The sequence below is a fragment of the Typopeltis vanoorti genome, chromosome 6, assembly GCF_054136105.1.
Source record: "Typopeltis vanoorti isolate ZY-2024b chromosome 6, IOZ_Tvanoo_1.0, whole genome shotgun sequence".
NCBI classification, from domain to species: domain Eukaryota; kingdom Metazoa; phylum Arthropoda; class Arachnida; order Uropygi; family Thelyphonidae; genus Typopeltis; species Typopeltis vanoorti.
In genome coordinates, this window is record NC_143554.1 from 47,401,023 (window position 1) to 47,422,749 (window position 21,727).

Consider the following 21,727-nt stretch of genomic DNA (forward strand, 5'->3'; position numbering starts at 1 on the left):
TCCAGTCGACTACATTAAATGAAAAAAAAAACAGAGAGAAGGAAAGAATGACCTCTTAAATATCTATTTTTCAGATTAATATTACGGTAATTTATTTGACAACATATCAAGCATTGCTACATCGCTATATTTGACGTATAGATATTCGAAACAATTATATGAGGAATAATAAATTTTAAATAAAATGATCAAATTCTATGAAATATACCTGTCTTTTCTATTTAAAGTAAAAAATCATAAAGAAAAGTTGATCATAAATGCTTGTTTTCGGCTAAAATATAATAAACTATTAAAACTCGACATAGAGTAAACTGAGTCAAAGAAGAATCCAAAATAATTGTCGTTGCAAGAGATGTATTCCTTCGTTTTCTTGTTCTTCCCTTCATAGAAAAAAGAACAAATAAAATATTTTATAATCTTATAATTCTTGGTCATACATATATGATTGAAGACATAAAAAAAATTGGCTATCATACAATAGTGCATTGACATTTTAATGACTGGTAATTGTCTTGGACGCCAAGAGAGGGCGCTTGCATTAGCCCAATGCAGAGATGGGGCGCGAATAGCAAACCCGTACTTCACAAAACATGTACGAGTATGCGAGGTGGTGCACAGTTATATATGGATAGATACCTTACATCCGCCTGAGAAAGCAAATGAAAATTTTTGTTTGTCAGGAAGCTCAATGCACGTGTAAATAAATACGAATTTTTTACTTTGAAAGTTTATCGAGACGATATTCAGTGAAGGAGGAGGAATATAAGAAGTCTTTTCTGCATTGCCACACATACAGCAGTGCATTACGGAGTGCAGTAACTTTTAGCACTGCAGAAGTTTAGGTGAGTGGCCCGAATTTTTCTTTGTTTTCATCTGTGCAGTTATTAAAACTGCAATCAATTTTTATATCGATTTCAGTGTTTGATGTCGATGTTTTATATTATATGTCATTGGAAATAGTATGCAGTAAGACTCAAATATTTCTGTTTGTTACAATGGCAACAATGAATTCGAATGTTACGGTGTTAACCAATTTTAAACTGTAAATAGTTTTTTGCAAAATAAATAATAACTATTTCTCTCCTAGTTTTAATTCTAACTTAAATTTCGTCTTCTGTCAAGACTGTGAAGACGCTCTATAATTTAGATATTATGCACTGATTATTTAAGACCTGGCTTAGTCTTTGGTATAGTCACGATAATTAAACAATACTATAATACGAAATATATAATTGAATGAAAGACTAATTCCTGTATATGAAAATATGAAAATAATGGAATAGCAGCAGACTGGCGTTTTCTGCTGCTTTAGTGATGAGATCAAGGAAAAGACGCTAAACTAAATTGAATTTAGACAAATCACTAATTGATACATGAGTTAGAGCTCACTGAATATAATGTTACAATAAATTGACTTTTACTATTTTGTGAAGTTCTGCTTTTTAATTAATTATATGCAAATTACATCATCATTTATTGTCAGAGACCATCTTCTAACAGGTTCAGAAAAACAATAAATTATTACTACAGAGAATAATAAATATTCATTTTTTGTTTATAGCCAATTTATATTTTCTCGAGAGTTTATCTCTTAGCATGGGAGCTGCCTTTAGTTTTGCACTACTTAAAAGACACGAACTCAGCCCACGGGTCCATAGATTCGTCTTTTATTAGTGCATTTAGGTTTCACTGCCTTAACAGCTGTTTCGAACTGTTGATTCTCATCAGAGACCAGGCACGTTAAGAGGACAAAACTCTCCCAAACTGCAGCAAGCATCTCTATCGGAGTGAATTCTCGTTAGGTGCATACATGAATTGTTAAATTATAGAGCCCACAGACTTCATTCTGGCAATGATTGTTATTACTATACATGATAAGTTCGAAAGAGCTGTCAGGCCAGTGTAACCTAAATGCACTAATAAAAGGCGAATATATGGACCCGTGGGTTGGGTTCATGTTCTTTAAGTAGTGCAAAACCAACTCCCATGACGAAGGTTTAACAAACTCATGTAAAATACCTCAATATAATGATATAGAGGTGCGATTAATTTCTTCCCCCTCCCCATTTTTCCTTATTTTCGAAAATGTAACGATAATTTTGTACTTTCATACATTGCTTCAATGCAGCTTTGTAACTGTCGATTTCTTCTCTTACTTGTCACATTTCTACACAAAGAAAACTGAATATCATAATGTGGGTATTACTATTTGACATGAGAGATCTTTTGTCTAAAAGTGGATGGTAAAAATTAACAAAATTAAAATATTTTAATACAGATACTTTATTTTTTCAGAAACATCAAAATTACATGTCACTACACTACAACTGAATTATCGGTAACTTAATACGCATGCGTATCATCGATATCACTGTTGCTCTGAGAACAGATTTTTAAGACCATTATATATATATATATATACAAACCCTTGATAGCAAGTTGAGAATGCAATTTATCGATTAGAGAGGAAGAAGGATGAAGTTGTCTCTTCACTGACACTGAAGTTGTCTCTTCCGTTAAAAAAAATAAAATACTATACATGATCCACGTGCATATGGCATAGGATACTATTATACTACCACTCACTATCACACGTGATAGTGAGTGGTAGTATAATAGTACAAAAATATTTTGCATAGTTTTTTTTTTTAAGAAGAATATAATTCAGTGCATTATGTATATTAGCTACGATAACATTTTGATTAATAGGAAATAAACTGAATTTTCTTTAAAAACAACTCAAGACTAAACAGCTTAAATTCTTAGTATTTAAACTGTATTGAAACTTTTAAAATCGGTTATTACTGATTTTAATTTTTGTTTTCAAAAAATTCGATTTTTACTATTTTTTTATGAAATAAATTTTACTTTTTATAACTTTATGCATTTTTATAACTTAACTTTTACATAGTTAAGTTATTTCATACATGACATCTAGCAAATAATCAACCATATGCTCCTCCTTCTATCCATTCCATTTCTCTCCCTTTTTCTTTTCTTTTTCTTCTCTATTGGGTCCAAGATTTTCCAGATAAAATCGCAGTATGAGTTATGAGATTTGCTCCTGAATTTATTGAGCACGTGAACAATATTTCTTTCAACATCATCCTATTTTTTTTCTTTCGAACTCTTCAAAGGTTTGTGTGTACTCAGGTGAGCACACACAAAATTCTGTGTAAGTTTTGCTTCTGAGAGAGTAGACCGATTTAGCACATAAGAGATAGGAATTGTTTCAAGTGTGCACGTAAGTTTTAATAAAAACTACTACTTAAAGTAGATTTTGTGAAATTGAAGTAATAGGACTTCATTCAAACTCGTTGTGAATACTTTTTTGGAACCTGATGTCGGACTGACTCTTTGTGGACGTGGTCTGCTGTCACGTGGAACCTTTGTACCATAATGCTGTTCAATCAGCAACAAGAAAAGTTGTAAATCTCTATGAAATGACCACTGGCGTTCATACTGGATCTTATTATAAATGGGAAGTTCGAGATGTTTTATTGTATCATTCCGAATTAGCAACCAGAACGGTCGCGTCAGTTATCACAGTGAGGGAGAAGTCTTTTTAAACTTTGTCTCAATCGATTTATAATAAAATTCGTATGGGTCATTGATCGTGTAGTAATGACTCTAATGCATTATTAGTTACTAATATTTTGTGAATAGTAATGACGTAGGCTGCTCTCGTTCTGATCAGTGGTTCCAAATTGAGAACGGCAAATCTTTTGCTGCAGATTCACCGTTTGACTGTTTAGAAATCGATCCATATTCGCATTGATATAACCTTGATTCGCATCGTAACTACCTAAGTGTAGAAACGTCATGTAAACCAAAGTCTAGAACTGTTTCTATAGCCAACATGGTACTTCCGTGAGCTTGCATGAATAACCTGAATTTGTGGTTCCTCCACAAATATCTAAACTTGAATGATTCTATACCCCACTTTTCCATTATAAAAATAAATGAAAAAATATTATTTTAATGGTTTATTCGAATAGATAGAATCTATATTTTCTAGAGCATCTGTATTTCATAAGGGAAAATAGTCGTCACTTTCTTATTCAGCAGATGTGACCCAAATTTTTGGAAGGAAGGCGAAATCTCTCTCAGAATAAGTTTTAGTTTTATTTGTAATCTGAACACACGAACCTGACCGTGCATTTATGATAGGCAGGAAAAAGAAAGTTGCCAATTCATGTTTTTTTAAGAAAATATTAAAATATGCATTTCCGCACAAAAACAAAAAAAAAAATGCTTTATAATCAGTAAAGGAACTATTGCGAACGTTACCAGATATTCTATTACTCCGCTAGCTATATATGAACAACAGAGAATTCATTATAACTTACAAAGATCAGTTAACATAACGATGAAACTGAGGTAAGGAAATATATTTTCTAATGCAATATAGGTTAATAAATACAATCGCAGTATTGGAAACAAATATCAAATTGTAACGAAAGATTTAAAATTAATCTGAGTAATTAACCCAATAATTACTGAAAGATCATTTGGGATAATTTCACTTAAGTTGAAATCTCATCAGTTTTTTTTTTCCTAATCCGTATCTAAAATTAAATAATTGAACGACTAAAAAAAAGCATTTTTATATCTCGAGTTATATAATCTTAATATCTCATTAAGCTAAAATATTTATAACAATCAAGTGCGAGCACACGAGTTACGCTCAACGTTAAAATTCTCTGAGTTGAAGAATAAAGTTACTGCTTTGATTGTTGCTATGGTTTCCCTGATATGCTGCTTCAATTGTTGCTGAAAGCGGAGAGGTGTGATTTCCTGATAACTTAAGCGTGGATAGCAGGAGAACCAGTTTAAGAAAGGGAACAGTTGTGTTTCGTGAAAGGATCAAAGTGAGGAGTCATTTTCAAACATCATCATAACGTTAGGAAATTTTGCCCAACAACATTTTCGTCTTATGTACTATAATATACAAATTTCTTTTCCCTAATTTTGCAATTAAAATGGATATAAAATGATAATACTATAGCGAGGAAAATTTCTGTATTTCATATACTGCATCGCAGTTAAAAATTGTCCATTCAAAGCACTGAATAATATGCTTGTACATCTACGGACAGACATACAAAACAAATCTAATAGGAGCTTTAGTAGGAGCTTATGTGTTGAAAATATTGCTGAAGGTTCTACTGTTGTGATAACAGATAGTCACTTGCAACACAACTTATTGTTGTATCATTGCTTGTTATTATGTAATCTGGCAGACGAACAAACGACAATCATAACTGCGGATTTAAACACATAATTACTCACACAGAAAAATAACTGAAGTACTGTATTTGGATTTTCTCTACCTAGAATCTTAGCCCTATATTTCATTTAATTAGTGTTTTCAGTGTTTACAAGACGCATCATTTTTAAAGGAAATTAGAAAAAATCTTTATGGGTATCTTTTTAATATCAACCCAACACACACAAGTTACATGACCTACAATACAGTAATAACTTAAAACTGAATAATGCTGATTTTTAGATGCCTTTTCACAAATACCAAAAATACACCTATTAAACTCGTTTTGTACATTTTGAAATGAAGAAAAATCCATTCCGAAACAGAATGGATTTTTGGAGCGAGATGGATTTTATAGAAATTTGGAATTTCTTTTTTCGTACCATTTCCGGTAAATAAAATTGCATAACAAGTAAAAATTGTATACCCTATTTTCTCGTTTGCATGAAATTTAAGAATCTTTAGATATGTAGGAAGCAACATGGACAGCAACATGTCGTTCACTTTAGGTTTTCACTTGGCAGAATTTTTATTGGCAAATTTAGAAAAGGATTCGAACGGATGTTAACAATTTCGCAGTATGGAATGGAATGAAAGTTAGTGTGTAGGATCCTTCTTAAAATGTGTCCAATTATTTCAATTTTGGTTTCAATCGGACCATTTGTAGTGGCAAACTAAAATAAAAAAATATATATATGCGTGCAATAATAGAAAGAATAAATAAACAAAAAAAAAAATTGTGCGGCCCAATATTGCTTACCAGAGGATGGCTAATCTTCAATCTCTCCTTTTTGATCATCAGTGGCTTAAGATTTTATGCTGCCCAATCCTGAAAACATTCTAACTATTTGACTTCTTATTTTGATGTCCTGTAAATAAAATTGCCTAACAGTGAAGTCATCTTCCTTGGAGACGTTAATATCCATCCGTTCACTTGACTCTTTTCTTCCAGTTCCGATGACAAAGCTGGAAGAGGAGCTCAAGCATTTGGTGTAAGAAATAACTTAAAAGAAATCGGTCATCTCCCAACCGGAAACGTATCCTCGCTACTCACCAAACGCTCTGGGTCTTTTTTTTATTATTATTTTTTTAAGCGGTTTTCTTTCTAGGTACTCTGTTGAAGCGACTGATCCTCTCCGTAATTAAGACCACAATCTCACCCGGTTCATCTCTAGTGGAACACCCTCCCCTCAGTCATTCAGTCTCGTGTACTTTGACTCTGCAATAATGTCAAGCGGGATCATATCTGAGACTTCTACTCCTTTCCACGTTTAGTTAACCTGTTCTTTTCGTTTTTCAAGTGATCTTGTTACAGAAAGAATCCATGCTGGAATGAAGACTTTCATTCCCCAAAATCTTATCTTGTATCCAAGCCAGCCATAGTCACAATAGTCAAGAAAAGAAACCAGCTTATCATAGTGGCTTGAGACAAAATAAATAAATAAATCTGCTTCATTCACAGCCTTTTTTTCGGCCAATTTGGACGAAGACGTAAGACGCAGTGCAGTTGGTCTATCACACTGTTTTCAGTCTGTGTCTCATCGACGATCAGTTCCAGCATTGTCTCTTCTCTAGATGTTTCCATGAGTTCAGCGAAACTTAGCTTCCATTATGCCTTTCATTTCTGCTTAGAGTAACATTAGCAACAGCTGTTCAGCATCCTTTTATAGTTAACATGTTAACTTACTGAACCTGCTACTCCTAATATTCACCTTTCATTCTATTTTAGTTTTGTGGAACAGCCTTTCCCATGGACTCCAGGTCTTCAAGAAGAATATCAGATTACTTTGCTATAGATGTCTGCCGACAGACATATTTATTTGGTATAGGCCACGAGGCCTGTCGTGTGTGGAAGTGATATATTAAAAAATTCCAAAAATGTGGATTGATGCCATAGACGCGCTATAACTTTTGGCAAACTAGTCTAATTTTACAAAAGTATCATAGCTTGGCGGATTTCTTTGAATGACTGAAATTTTTTTCGCAAACATTACGTAATCACAAAAACAATGGGATTATTGACAATCAAAAATTCGTCTCTGAATTGCTGCATGTTAAAAGATATTTTAAATAAAACGATTCGAAGCAATAATTCTCTCCTAGGTTGTTGAAATTTAGTATTTCAAAGCTTCACTATTAAAATTTATCATTTTGTTTGGACCATTTTATTGGTAAAATTGTGGACCAAAAGTGTGTATGCACGAGCCAAAACGTCTCTTAACAGTAGCATTGAATTCGTGTAAGTAGAATGATGCTACTAAAGTACTTAATAATTCAAGATGCTTGCCATGAGATCATCAGTAGATCCACGTGATCAGTAGGAAAGGCAAAAATGGGCAGGTATTTTACGTTTTTCGTAAAAACGATACTTCATGTGATTCGTGAGATAACATATGGTGCATTGTTGTTTTCGCAGTGTTTCGTGACGTCACATATGTTTTGCTGTGACGTCAAATATTGCTCTATAAAATTTGGGAAAAGTTGTGCCCAAAACTAAAATACTTTTAAACACACACACAACTAAATAATAAATTGTGCCAAGAGGGAAGAAAATGTGTAAGAGTGGGTAGAGAATACGGTGTGTGTGTGTGTGAAGAGGATATAAATTTCCTCGAAAGAAACGAGGTTTCCAGACAGTCTAGACTCATGTAAAAACACTTTCTGAATAAAGTAACAATTGAATCATTTTTAGTTTCCCAGAAAACTCCACTACAAACAATCGTAATTATTTATCGGTCCCTGGAGACCGTAATGACAGGAAGGGGTAAGGATAATCTGTTTCATTTCTATAGAATCTCGGTAGGAATAAACACAGGCAGTCATTGGAAGAGTATCGACGGAAACTGACTTAATGAGCGCTCTTATCGATACAAGTCATTGTTTTGTTAGGTAAGGTCGGAACATGATTAAGTCAGACTGAAACGGCGCATCCCCTAGTTTCGAACATGAATGTTAAGGCACTAAGACGTGTTGACTAAACCATGGTTTTTCAAGCTTAAAATCGTGACTAGAATCATGAAAGAGATTATGCTTTGACTGTCACGAGAATTCAGACAATGCCAATATAATGCTAGAGCAATTGTAAGATTAACATGCGCCCATTTTAGAGGCATTTTCCAATGGTGCAGTAGTCCGCCTCTATGCATGTTAACAGAAGTAATCATAGAATTAATCCAGATTTCGTAGCAATCATAACAGATAAACTGTTGCGTAAATTAGTAAGGCTACGAAGGCCTTTTGATGAGAAATCGATAAAATAAGATCATTTATGACACTGTTACTCATGTCTACACTTGTTTAAAAGAAGAAGGTATAGATCAAAATCTGTATATATAATTTTCTATTTCTCTCTCTGTCTTTCTGTGCATCAAACTATATCTCAAATTCAGATCTAAAATTTATTACTTTCAATTTCGACTTGAGTCTAGTTTGATGGACAGATGTTAAGTGAACCCATGCTCATAAAATAGGAGCATACCTACCTGAAGTGCCTAAATTTAATAATAGCTGTTTTTTTTTTATCATTCAACCTTGAAGAATATGAAGTCTAAATCAAGATAAATAATAACTCTTTTTTTTTTTTTTTTTTTTTGTACACGAATGCGAAGAATTTTTTGAAAACCTTACATGTTTAGTTGATACTGGCCGGTTATTGCAACACTTTGCATGTTATCGAAACACCTTATTTTAACTGCATTGTGATTGGTTGCAAATCATTATACGCGACACACCCTTCCCTATTTATTTATTCATTTTGTGTTCGGATGTAAGAAGAATTGGATGTTCGCCAGGCTTAAACTATGCCTTATTAACATATTATTTTAAGCCTAAGTGAACTAATATGCATTCAGTCAATTTAAAATTTTAAAGAATTTAAATTGATTGAATGCTTGATTGATCGAATTTAAATTTAAAAAAAATTAAATTGATTGAATTCCAATTAAAGAACCAAGTAGCTTTATGTGGGAAAATGGGAAGAATGCTAAATCACAATGAATAACTAGCAGTATCAAACGCGTTTTTTTTTTATTTTTCCTCCAAAGTTATCAGTATCAGTTGGAGGTGACATCACTAAAAGATGTCCACAAATGAGGAGCTCGTACGATTCCTTATCTTGATCTGGTCAGAAGTGTCCCACCAATCACGACACGAAACATTATCCACTAATATATCTTCCTTTTACATTAAAAACAATAACGCCACTTATTCACAACTGACAAATGACGTCACTTATTTACAGCTAACACATTACGTCACTTATCTACATCTCATAACAACACACACCCACGTCACAATTCCTTATCTTATCTTGATCTGGTCAGAAGTGTCCCACCAACCACGACACGAATCCATCTCTACCATCACCCATAATTCCATACGCGAACCAAAACACAAGAACTGAAGCCATTGACACATATGCCAACAGGGAAATTCCAAACATTCCAAATGCGTGACGTCACACACATGCCATCATCATCTCAACAACCAATCACGTCACGATTCCTTATCTTATCTTGATCTTGATCTGGTCAGAAGTGACCCCCATACTACTCACACACAACAGAGTACAAGAAATAAAATTTATTGGATTGGCTAAAAAGAAACTGAATAATCACATCGTTCACCTTGACTTTCACAAGATGTACATTATCTCGCATTCTTAATGGACATAATACAGCGTTAGAGATCTTGCCCTTTCATTTAACTCATAGATTAGACAAGTCAAAGAAAGTCTCAAAAATTCCTTCGGAAAATTAGTTTATTTCAAACGTAGTCATAGATTATCATAATTTATTTTCTCAATCTTTTGATTGAGCGAATAAATCTCCACATCATTTTGACTAAAGCTCTGCGAAAATACATTTTTTTTTTTTTTTATGGAACAAGCCATATCAAAATGATTGTGCTTCATCCTTCGGAAACAATTTAGTTTGTCTGCCTTTCCAAAAAAAAGGAAGCTGTTGTAAACAGAAACTATTGTAATTATTTGCTACAATCTTTGTAAATTGTAGTTTCTGGGCTTCTTTGGGATGTGATAGAGAGACTGGGATGAAAAACCAAGAGAGAACGTAGCTTTAACTGTTTCTCCATTTAACCCAATAGGAAAACATTTCAGGGTTTCCTAAAGCAGTTTATTGGTTATCGTTGACGTCATTTGAAGCCTGTTAACCCTTTTATCAGAGAGAGAGAGTTGGCCTAAGTAATTTCGTTCTGTTTACCTAACTGTTCTTACTCTTAGAAAGTTTCAACGTAGTTTCGATGGATATCACCACTGTAACACTTTGTAGCGCCCACGATCTTCGGCAGACTGCTGATGGAGTCCGTCAAGGTTAACAACTGTGGTGTTTGCTATTGTAAGGCGCCATCACGCCTTCGGGAAATAGGTCATTACTGATGTTGTTTCCATGGTAACCACTGTTCAGCGCTCCCGGTGTCAGGAAACTAGTCTCTCTCTCTCTCTTGAATTTTGTTAATATCTGTGTCGTCCACCGACAGTACATCATATGTACATTGTACATTAAGTATATTACTTCATTCGCTAATTCATATTATAAAGAAATTAGTGAATAAAATATGACCGAAATACCTTTTCAAATTATATTCAACTGTCATGGTTTCCTTATAGATTAATAGTTTTCCATATTCGAGATACTGATTAGGCGCTACAGAACTCTGACAACTTGAGCAGAATAAATTTGTGTTAAAACACAAGATGTCCACATTAGCCAATAAATGTCTTGAAATAATGCTGATCAATGTTCTCCCTCTTTGCCTAGCAACTAAAAACAATTCTTGACAGTTTGTCTCCTGAAAGATACCACACACACACATACGTATAGCGAGAGAGATTTAGGGGAGCATTAACATCATTAGCTAGGTCGTTGGTAAATGCAAAATGTGGACAAATATATTTAGGTAAAGGTCAAGGTTATTCAACATTGTCATTCAGCTTAATATAGAAGATTTAATGTTCAAATTTTGCATCTGGAAACAAGAATGAGAAATTTGAAGCGTATAACCTCTACATAATTTTGATCCACATTAAATAAAACAACCATTTAAGATAATTAACATTTTAAATCTATTATTCTAAGTTTATAACTATAAATTCGCATGATTTAAATTAATATGTATGCTTTGGTGTAGCCATATTAGTTACTGACTCGAGTATCATGTATTATAATTAGAATTAACTAATCATTTGCCTTAACTTAAACTTTTCGAAGTTAATGCTCAGAAAATTTATGTTCAGTTAATTAAAGCAAATTAGATTATACTAAGAAAAAAGGCCTATCATTAACCAGTCGGAAGCAACTGTTACATAAATTGTAATTCTAGCATCAAAAGCTTTCAAATGAATGATTATCTGTTTCGTTTTAAATAGTAAAGGCTATCACTGAACAGTTTAAGCAGAAAATCCAATATTATAATAAAAGAACTAATATAAAATTATGTAATGAAAATCAATGCTCTTAATCCTTAATAGATTCATTATATTTAAAAGTAAACTGCAGCGATAATTAATATTTATCAGTTTTGATATACATTATCTTTTTTTCATTCATTACGTACTATTTTATTGGCTCATTTCAATAAATTGGTTGACTCAAGTGTCGTCGATTACTTCTCAGCATAACCAGACGTCGATAAGTGCAATTTCAATGCCATATTACATCAGCGGTTGATTTTTATGCTTTTCGATTTAACGATACAGGAAAATGCCGTCAAAATTTCTAGGTGGTTCAGAGCGGCAAGATTGTATCTCCCACCACTAGAAAGGCAAAGCACGTCGCTTGACCTTGACAGACACGACCGGCCGAGAGAGTAAACATCTACTTAAATTTCAGTTAACTGGTGGCATGATAATTCGAAGCGTATTGCGAATGTTAATTAGCCGCCGTTATACAACGTACTTTTCCGTACAGGTTGTTCGTTTTTCTTTTCGTGCAGAACTGTTCGATATTTACATACCGAACTCGGAGATTGTAGCTCTGTTTCGATCTTCTGCCAAATTTTCATCCAAGCGCAGATGGGTTACGTTATACGAATTCAAAAGCTACGGCTGATGAGATTGTAACCTTCCCTACTGAAATCTGACAGCTGTCATGTGGCAGGCGACTTCTTCCTTGTAAGTGGAAGTTGAGAGGTGTTTCGACATCATCTGTACTCGGTACATAAGCGGTTATTGCTAATCCGAAAAAACATAAAATACTTTCGAGCTAGTACAACGAGAGAAGATAGAAAGAATGAGAGAAAAAATAGTTTATCCTTTTATTATTATGCCAGAACTCTGATCGAAGGAAGTTACAATTCCGAAGATATTTTGTTTGATATTTGCTTAACTCAGTTAAAAAAATAAATAAATAAAAAGACGTCAGTAATTAAAGATTAAGTATGTATAACTGCTTCGAAATCAGTATAACCGCTAACAAGGTTTGCAAATACACTCCCTCGTCAACGTCCTTGTGTCAACTTCTTCCTTTAATCTCATACAGGGAACAGAGCCAATATATTCAGGAATTGCTTTAGATATTTTTCCCAAGCTATGAAAGAGTGTGTGTGTGGGGGGGGAGACAGTTCTTGTTTTCCTAGATGAAGTAAAATGGGGTTATGGTCTGACGATAGTTCATTTAATGTTCAAAGGAGGCAGTACTGATATTTGCAATTCTGCAGAATTGCAATATCTAGGATGTCAGCTGCGCCAGTAGGACTGTGATGAGTTGACTCAGTGGGACCTGCCACAACAGCGGTTAAATCCTGTGTAATTGAAAAGGATGTGGCCGTTCTTATTAGTAGATTTGCAATTCCAAGATGGATGCTTGGAATTAAGATTCCCAGCGATGATGATGATGATGATGATGGACTCCCTAACGCCAAGAATGGCATCAAATCAGAAAATAGCAAGTTTCTTGCAGGCGAGTTGTAGGCAGCATAGACTTTAGGTTTACCAGCTGTGTTGATGTGAACTTCAATGCCTGTAATTTCTTGGTTAGTGGTTGAAGAGTTGGTTAATGAATTGTGTTTAATGTATTTTTTGATAAAGATGGCAGTGCCACCGCCTCTATAATCTAGTCTGTCATTTCTGTGGAGCAGGCATCCTTTCAGTTTAGGATTATCTGCAGGTCTTAGATAGATTTCTTTTATTAAAATAATATCTGGGTGATATTCTGTGAGAATTCTTAAAGTTCTAAGATCTTGCTAATTAGGCCGTTGGCATTCCAAGTCCGTAGTGAATCCTGGAGAAGTCTATTTATGATCATTAGAGTGCTTTTAAGATAGAATGTGTTTCTTAAAGGAATATTTTTGTAGAATTTATGATGGGTTGGATTTAATAAAATCTTGAAGCATGGTAGCGAGAGAAGCTGTAATAATCTCAGAAATCAACAGTGGGAAAACAAGTTATCATCTTTTGTCCCCTGCAGATAATTCCATCCATCTGGAAGCTCTTGAAAAATCTCAGAAACAAACGCAACCCCCCCCCTCCCCTCCAATGAGATCAGGGTCTAGTGCAGATGATGCTGAAAAAGCAGAAGCTATCGCAAGGAATTTGGAAAAGCAATGCTATCCCGCATATAAAAACTTAAATATCAATCATGTATATATATATCAATCATATGTATATATATATATATATATATATATATATATATATATATATATATATATATATAAGGTTCATCGCCAAGTTAGACGCACACTAAAACAAATTGACAATAACTCTATCCCGATCACGCCTACTTCGCCAGCGGAAATTTTTGACATCGTTAAGCACCTCAAATATAAAAAAGCTCCAGGTCCTGATGGCATTACAAACAAAGTTAACAAACTATTACCCCGCAACTAGTACATCTCACTAACATTATAAATTCAATCCTCAGAATGCAATATTTTCCTCCCTCTTGGAAAATTGCTGACATTATCCATCTAAATCAAAATTATCGCCCCATTAGCTTGCTATCAAATCTAGGAAAAATTGCTGAAAAAATCATCCTCTCCAAACTTCAAAATTCGGTAGACAATCTAAAAACCATCCCACAAGAACAATTTGGATTTCGTCGAAATCATAGCACCACCCAACAAATTCATAGGCTGGTTGAACACATCACCACAGGATCCAACTGGAAACAATACACTGGTGCTGTATTCCTTGACATCGCAAAGGCAAAATGTGGCACTACGGACTGCTCTATAAACTTATCATCTACAACAGGGTTTCCCAGAACTTTCTGCGGAACACTAGTGTTCCGCGGAAAGTGAATAAGTGTGCTCTGAAAAATTATCAAAATTAATGAGCCTGGAATGGTTTTAAATGCTGCGACTAGTTCAAACATGTTTGAAAATCAGGATCTCCTCACTCTGTGTGTGGATTGTGCTATTAAGGCCAGCGCGTGCTGGCCTTGACTCAGCCGCCTGCGGTTGTCGACACCTCCGAGCGCCAGTGAGGTACGGCGGTATCTATTCTAGGTCGCAAGCAAGGTCAATGCAATGCGATGCGATGCTTCCCGGCGCGCCTGCAGTGTGCGCTGTCGCATTTTTGCGATGCGATACAGCCTGCTTCGGCGATAGCGTGCGCTTAGCTTTACATTGAATACGAGATCGATGATACTCGACTCTAATCAAGATTTGTGAAGTGTTCGTCGTAGGAAAAGTTGGGAAATGCTGATCTACAACATCGGTTCCCAACCGGTGGTACGCGTATCCCCAGGGGTACGTGCTGGGCCGTTTTCATGGGTACACAAAAAATAATCGGTAATGGCAGAAAAACAAGTAAAGTAAACAAAATGCAAAACGTTAGTTAGGAAACAATAAATGTTAACTTAAATATAAAGAGCTAATAAGCTTCATTTCGGCGATATAAACATTATTTAAATTAAGGGGATATTAAACCCCACATTGTTTTAAAACCGAATCAGAGAGTTTCTTGCCGAATATAGTAAACTATAAAGTATCGGCGACCACCTTTGCTACGAGTTGTCCGGTATTGTACTACGTACTAGGGTCACTTGCATTCGCTCACGCTAGTGGTCGCCGATACTTTATAGTTTACTATATTCGGCAAGAAACTTTCTGATTCCAATCTTTGAGTTTCTTATTCGGTTTTAAAACAATGTGGGATTTAATATCCCCTTAATTTAAATAATAAATGTTAAGTTTGAATCACCGCTAATGGAGACACTTCAAAGCCTCTTGCCATTTACTAATATTGAACTAGTGGAGGGAGAGAGCTTTTTCTTCTTACACCTTCATAAAAAATAAGTACACAAGCAACAAGCTTAATGCAAGTCCAGATTTAAGACTGTATCTTGCATCTTTTGTGCCTGATTTCAAGAAACTAAGTGCATCAAGGCAAGCTCGACGATCTCACCAACAATGTTTCGATCGGCTAGTGATCTTGTATACCAATTATTACAGACTTTTCAGATAACACAAATAAATTTAAAAAATAAACGAAGAAAATAATAATATATTAATAATAATAAATCCAAAGTTTGTTAAATACTTGATCATCATTATCAATATTTAACATGCAGCTATACTTATTTCTGTGTTACGAATATTGTAAAATTAAATCTGTGGTTTGTACTTTTAGTGTAGTTTTCCTTTCCGAACTCATTAACTCATTTCCACTGTTTAATGGCACTGAACAAAAGTATTTAAAAAAACAGCTGTTTTAAAAAACAAGGGGGTACAATTTATAGAAATGGGTTTAAAAGGGGTACACAAGTGGAAAAAAAGGTTGGAAACCACTGATCTACAACATACCATTGAAGATGATACAATTAATCAAATCATATCTTACAAATAGAAAGATGCAAGTCAAGATAAATGACGCAATCTCAACTCAACGTTTTGGCTGGAGTTCCACAAGGATCCTTATTGGCCCTGATTCCATTCTCTGTCTATATTGGCTGATATCCCACATAACCCCATGTCATCCATTATGGCCCTCTATGCAGATGACACGGCAGTTTTAGCCAGATCACTTCATCCGCACCTTGTAACCAAAAAAACTTCAAGATAGCATTTTAAAACTAGAAGAATCGTTTTCGGGCTGGAGAATGCAAGTAAACCCTTAGAAAAGAGTAGCCATAATCTTCGCTAGAAGATTAGCATCTCCCAAAGGGGACATCGTTTGTTTAATATCAAAATTTCTTGTTAAACTGAAGCCAATTACCTCGGAATATTACTAAACAAAAGATTGTGCTTCAACAGCCATATTACGGACATACGTACAAAGGTATCTAAAGTTATCGCCCATTCGCTCTACCCCTTCATTACTAGACACAGCAAATTAAACATAAGTAATAAACTGCTACTGTACCAGATGGTGATTCGTCCTATAATTGCATATGCGGTAAAGTTCTTTTCGAAAACGACTACACACCCTAATGAAATGGTACAGCAAGCTACAAACTACAATGAAAAGACCTCTACACAAGTATAAAACACCTGAAGCCATTTTAATATCAAGTTAAGATACATACCCCCCCCCTGCCCTCACAGGGAGAGCTAAAGGTTCATAATTTTTTTTCCCTTCGTTGTTTCCTAGGTATCAGACAACGGGGAATATGAGAAACATCTTTCTTTACCCTGTGAAAAAGTAATTGTTCTGAGAGTGCCACTTTTGGTTTTTCTATTCCGTGGTGTGCCATTTTTTAATTTATTTTACCGGAAGGGACCATCTGGTGGTTATGAGAAAAGTGGCATTTTTTAAGTGAGTTTTCCCTTACATTTGTGGAGTGGGATGGATTTCAAATGAAAACAGATTTGAGAAACGTATAAATCCATATCTAGAATGGGGGAAGGACGTGTACCCTAAAATAAATTGAGAATAAGGTCACGAAAATGTGAAAATGTTTTATTATAAAGTTTTGCTATACTGTCCAAATGTATTTCTAGAGTGATATGCCCTTGTCTAGAAAATGCATACATCGGTGGATGTTTGAGGTTGTATGCTTGCAATATTTCCTTTTCAATGGAGTTTCAAAGCTGATTCACCAGTTCAGAAAAATCTAACTTTCTCGTGTTTCAGACTTCAACTTATATGGCAAACATATTTAGTTGCACATGCTTGTCGACCAAGCGATCGAAATTAGGACTAAAATAGAAGTAGCAAAGAATTTGGCGAGTGGTGGACGATGCGGTTGTTTAACCACAGGCGTGGCCAACTTCATTCTATACGAGGGTCAATATATGATGAGTGGTAGCGTAACGGGACGCACATTTTTAGACAGAACTTAAATAAAAATAAACTCTGCATTTTTCAAGGCAATAGTTATATGTATCGAATTACTATATTTGTTAAATCATTTTACTACTGGGAGAACAATATAAAATACTTGATTGATTTAAATATAAGTTGTTAAATCGGTTAGCCTAGTGGCTTTGCGCTTCGCAACCATATGCCTGGGGAAGGAGTGTCCTAGGCTCGATTCCCGTCGACGACGTGAGGAGCTAAAGGATCTTTCTCAGCCATAGCCAAGTTAGCCGGTCTTGGGCGTGGTCAGCAGGGTTTTTTCCACAGTTTATCTGGGGTTTTTCATCCCGCAACGAGGCAAACCGACCACGTGAACACACGCTCCTACAGTCAAAAAATACATCCCCCCCCCCCCCAGCGGCAGGCTCGGCAACAGGCCGGTTGGGGGGTTGTACAAACAAATAGTCGCATCAAAATGTAACACGCGGATCCTGCATTGAAAGCGGGATAAACGCGTAGAGGAAGAAGAAGATATGTTGTTAAATTAATTACATATTTCTGGGGGGGGGGGTTACACGCAACACATACATGTTGTATGTTTTACATACAACAAACGATGCCAAAGTGAGCTTTTTTGTATTGATGTTGGTTTAGTAAAAATATATTTCTGAGCACTGACCATTTTCTTCAAATTACGTACAATTTCAGTACGTATTTGTCCAACGTATTCTTGGTATTTAGCGGCATGGTGCTGTATGTAGTGGCATTTGAGGTTATATTCCTTGCGCACAGACAAGGCACTGTGGTTTGTTGTCGTTATTGCTTATAAACAGAAATAAATTGACCTGTGAAGAAAACAGGTCATTTCTCCTGAAATGACCTGTTTTCTTCACAGATCTTACGTTTCTTACTCATAGTACACAAAGGCTGATGTAACTGACCAGGGGACACAACAATAACACTGTGAACTGTGAAACTGATCACTGTAAACTGATCAGAGCAGAGCAAGTGACTTTCAATGATGCGTTACTCCGGAGCGCATAGAAATCTACCACTCCCACTACTACAACTCGCACAGAGAAGCAGTAGATTTTATAAATTGAGTAATCTTTTTAAAGCAATTTTGATTCTGTCTTAAGAATATAAATTGTTTCCGTCATCAGAAATAATGAATATAACTAGTATATCAATCAGAAAATCTGTGGTAGAAACTAATAGCTAAATTGATAATACATATAATTTAATATAGTTTTTATCCTGCCGCAGGCAGCACAAAATCACGTTAAGGGCCTCACGGGGCCCTTCGACCTACTGTTGGCCACCTATGGTTTAACACATGAGTGGGAGTGTTAAGCAATGACATGCAGTACGAGACTACACGTTAGTGAATGCGTGTTCGTGTCTTTCGCTTTACATAAAAAAAGGAGAGTTTAAACGGGTTTATTGATAATTTCTCGAGGATCGTCTAAAACAGTTAGCTGGCCCCAGGCTTAGGTTGGCTACATATGAGAGATCTTTAAGATGCCCATCAGACTCAGTGACTGTCAAGAAGGAGAAAACCAGAGCTAAAAAGGCCACTCGGACTATTATATGGTCTGTGGTCTTTTTTTTAGGTCATTAAGTCTAATCCTATCTAATGCCATGAACATCAAGTGTAATTGCTGGACGTTTCTTTCTTTGCCCATGTCCAAAAGTGATGAACTTTAATAAAAGAATTTCCACCGGGTTCAATGGCTTCGTGGTGGAGAATTTAGCACAACCCCGTTGTGCGGAGGTTGTGCTAAATTCAAACATCAATTTCAAGAGTGTCAAAAGATCATCCTAATATTATCTGATTATGTACTCCACGATTAAATTTCTGCTTTTGTCTCGCATTTATACTCTGAATAATATTTTTAGAACGAATATTCATGTTGTTGTTCATTCTTTTGTTCTGCAGAAATTAAATATATCATATCGACTGGAAAAATTATTTTAAAACGTGTAATTTTCTCAAATGCCTAATTTTACAATTCAGTGCATCGGGAGGATATAAATATTCATTGCGTTTTTTCTTATTTCGCCGTTGGGCAGGGTTAGAGACGTTGCAAAAGCAATCCCCCCCCCCACACACACACACACCGGCGTTACCCCGTGATCATTCTCCGATTAAAGTCTCGCGAGAAATATTTAACTGTGTTAAAATGAAGGAACACCTGTTATTATATTCGTTTTTATTCATCTTTGTGCGCTGAACGTTGAACGAATTCTGTAACAAATGATTGTTGGCCATCTGGATTTTCATTTTCATCGGACCATTGTCAGGAACTTAAAGACGCAAAAGGCGTCAAAATTACAAAACTCATTCTGAATGAAATTAATAAAATATGAGATTTCGGTTTGGGTTCAGAGCACGGAAATGCGTTTGCATCCACAGAGCTGCTCTTCCTGGAGAAAGACCGTTCGATTCTAGTAGCCGATTAGAGAAAGTTTTCTAAGCCTTTCCCATCGATTCCCGAGTTAATCGATTTAGCGTAGCAAGTAACTTTTATAATACAGGACCATTTTACTTTGGGATTGTGTACTGTACGCCCACAGATATGAAACCCTTCGACACTTCTGAGCATGTCAGAAGAAGGAGAATCCATTCCGATAATAGGGTAATCAATCTGTATTTTGGGATGAGTTGTTTATTATTACACGTCTGAAAATTAACTTCTCTTTTATGATCGTTGTAGTTTTTAAAGTGGTAACTATTTGGCTTGTATAACAGTTGGAAAATTTTACGTATAAAGCACGTGATTTCGCGTGTTGGTGACCAATTCGTACATCAGCTTATTTCTTTTTCCCCTTCAACATGAACTGACTCTTCTTGGCAAGTTTCCAGACTAGGGTTTCGAATCTGTGGTCGGACAGTACAATCATGTCTATATTGAATTTTAAATCTCTTGTACGTGTGTTAATGACGGTACAAGTTAGTTGCTGATTTGTAAAACTCCTTTGTCATGAAAATGCAAACTGAATTCGTCAGCTGCAATTAATCTTTATTCCCCTGCTGCACAGAAATCATAAAAATAGTTTCGGTAGCTCTTAATATTTCTCTCATATTCGGGTTCAGTCAGAAGTCATCGCGATTCGGGAGTAAGATCGGTAATTCTGTAGTTGGGTCCAAATGCTAATAGAATGCCTTTCCTTCCAAATCTTTACAGGTGACTAATTGTGAGTGATTCCTCCCCTAACTGAAGAATGCCGACTACCTCTTATTGTAAATTTTTATTTGGAGATCGTTTCTTCAAAAACAGTAATGCATTGATAAATATTAATTCGTAAAAAAATAATTTTTATTAAAATTTTGTAGTCAACGTCCACAATAGCAAACAGCATTAAAAGAAATTTGCTCACTGTAGAAAACTACCAAAAACGTTTGCCCGATTAGGCATAATTCTGTTATAAAGGAAATTCACTATAGCTTACTATCTACTATAACATTTAAGTAATATATCTCCTATAATATTTTAGTATAGTAATGAATTAGTATAGTAGTCTATTAATTGCGTGAGTCTTCTGCCAAGTTATCTGTTTCGTAGAGGAGATAAACCTGTTTTTAGGAGAAAATACCCAACCTCTGCCACATTGGGCTGTCGGATGAAAGCTTTTTTTTGCATTCATTTGTCGTTAGTTTATTTTGAGATATCAATTTTTGTACAAGCAGAGAAGGAAATAATGGATTTTCATTTCAAACAGAATTATCTGATTGATTCCACTTGATTTTCCCCACATAATTTCTATTATCCTTCCCCTTCCTTAGGGAGTTTCTCAATACTAACTCCATCTGGTGATCGAACAAATGATAATACACGACGGAGCAGACGACGTTTAGAAATTGAGGATATGGGGGGGGGAGTCGTTATATTTTTGATTGTCATATCACATGACCTTCTCCAACCTCCCTTATTTCTCGCAATATCCATCTCATGATGATGCTCAGCGCTAATAATCTTACTCCTGCGTGCAATAACCATAAATGCTGTCTCTGAGTCGCCATCAACTTATTTCTTCGCCAACTGAAAATCTTCATTACCACCGCAAATTTAGTAGCTCACAGCAGACTTTTATTACTCTTAAAATATCGATCTTCTCTCCGTCCAAGTTGTTTAAATACCGGAAATAACAGTCAGATTTCTTTCCCTCTCCATCAGTAAAATCATTTACGCGTGATGTAACACGCCATTTACCTATCACCTGCCTGCTGGATGCAAAACAAGGCACGTGTTTGGCTC

At 35.3% G+C, this 21,727-nt stretch overlaps 1 protein-coding gene across 1 annotated transcript in view; it reads left to right on the plus strand.

Moving 5' to 3' along the window:
- The first annotated feature begins 695 nt into the window (after positions 1–695).
- LOC150105438 (uncharacterized) overlaps positions 696–21,727 on the plus strand; it is a 458,416-nt gene continuing 437,384 nt past the window's right edge. The window contains exon 1 of the mRNA XM_090393963.1: positions 696–842. The gene's annotated coding sequence lies outside the window, so the exon portion shown is untranslated. The remainder of the gene's footprint in view (positions 843–21,727) is intronic.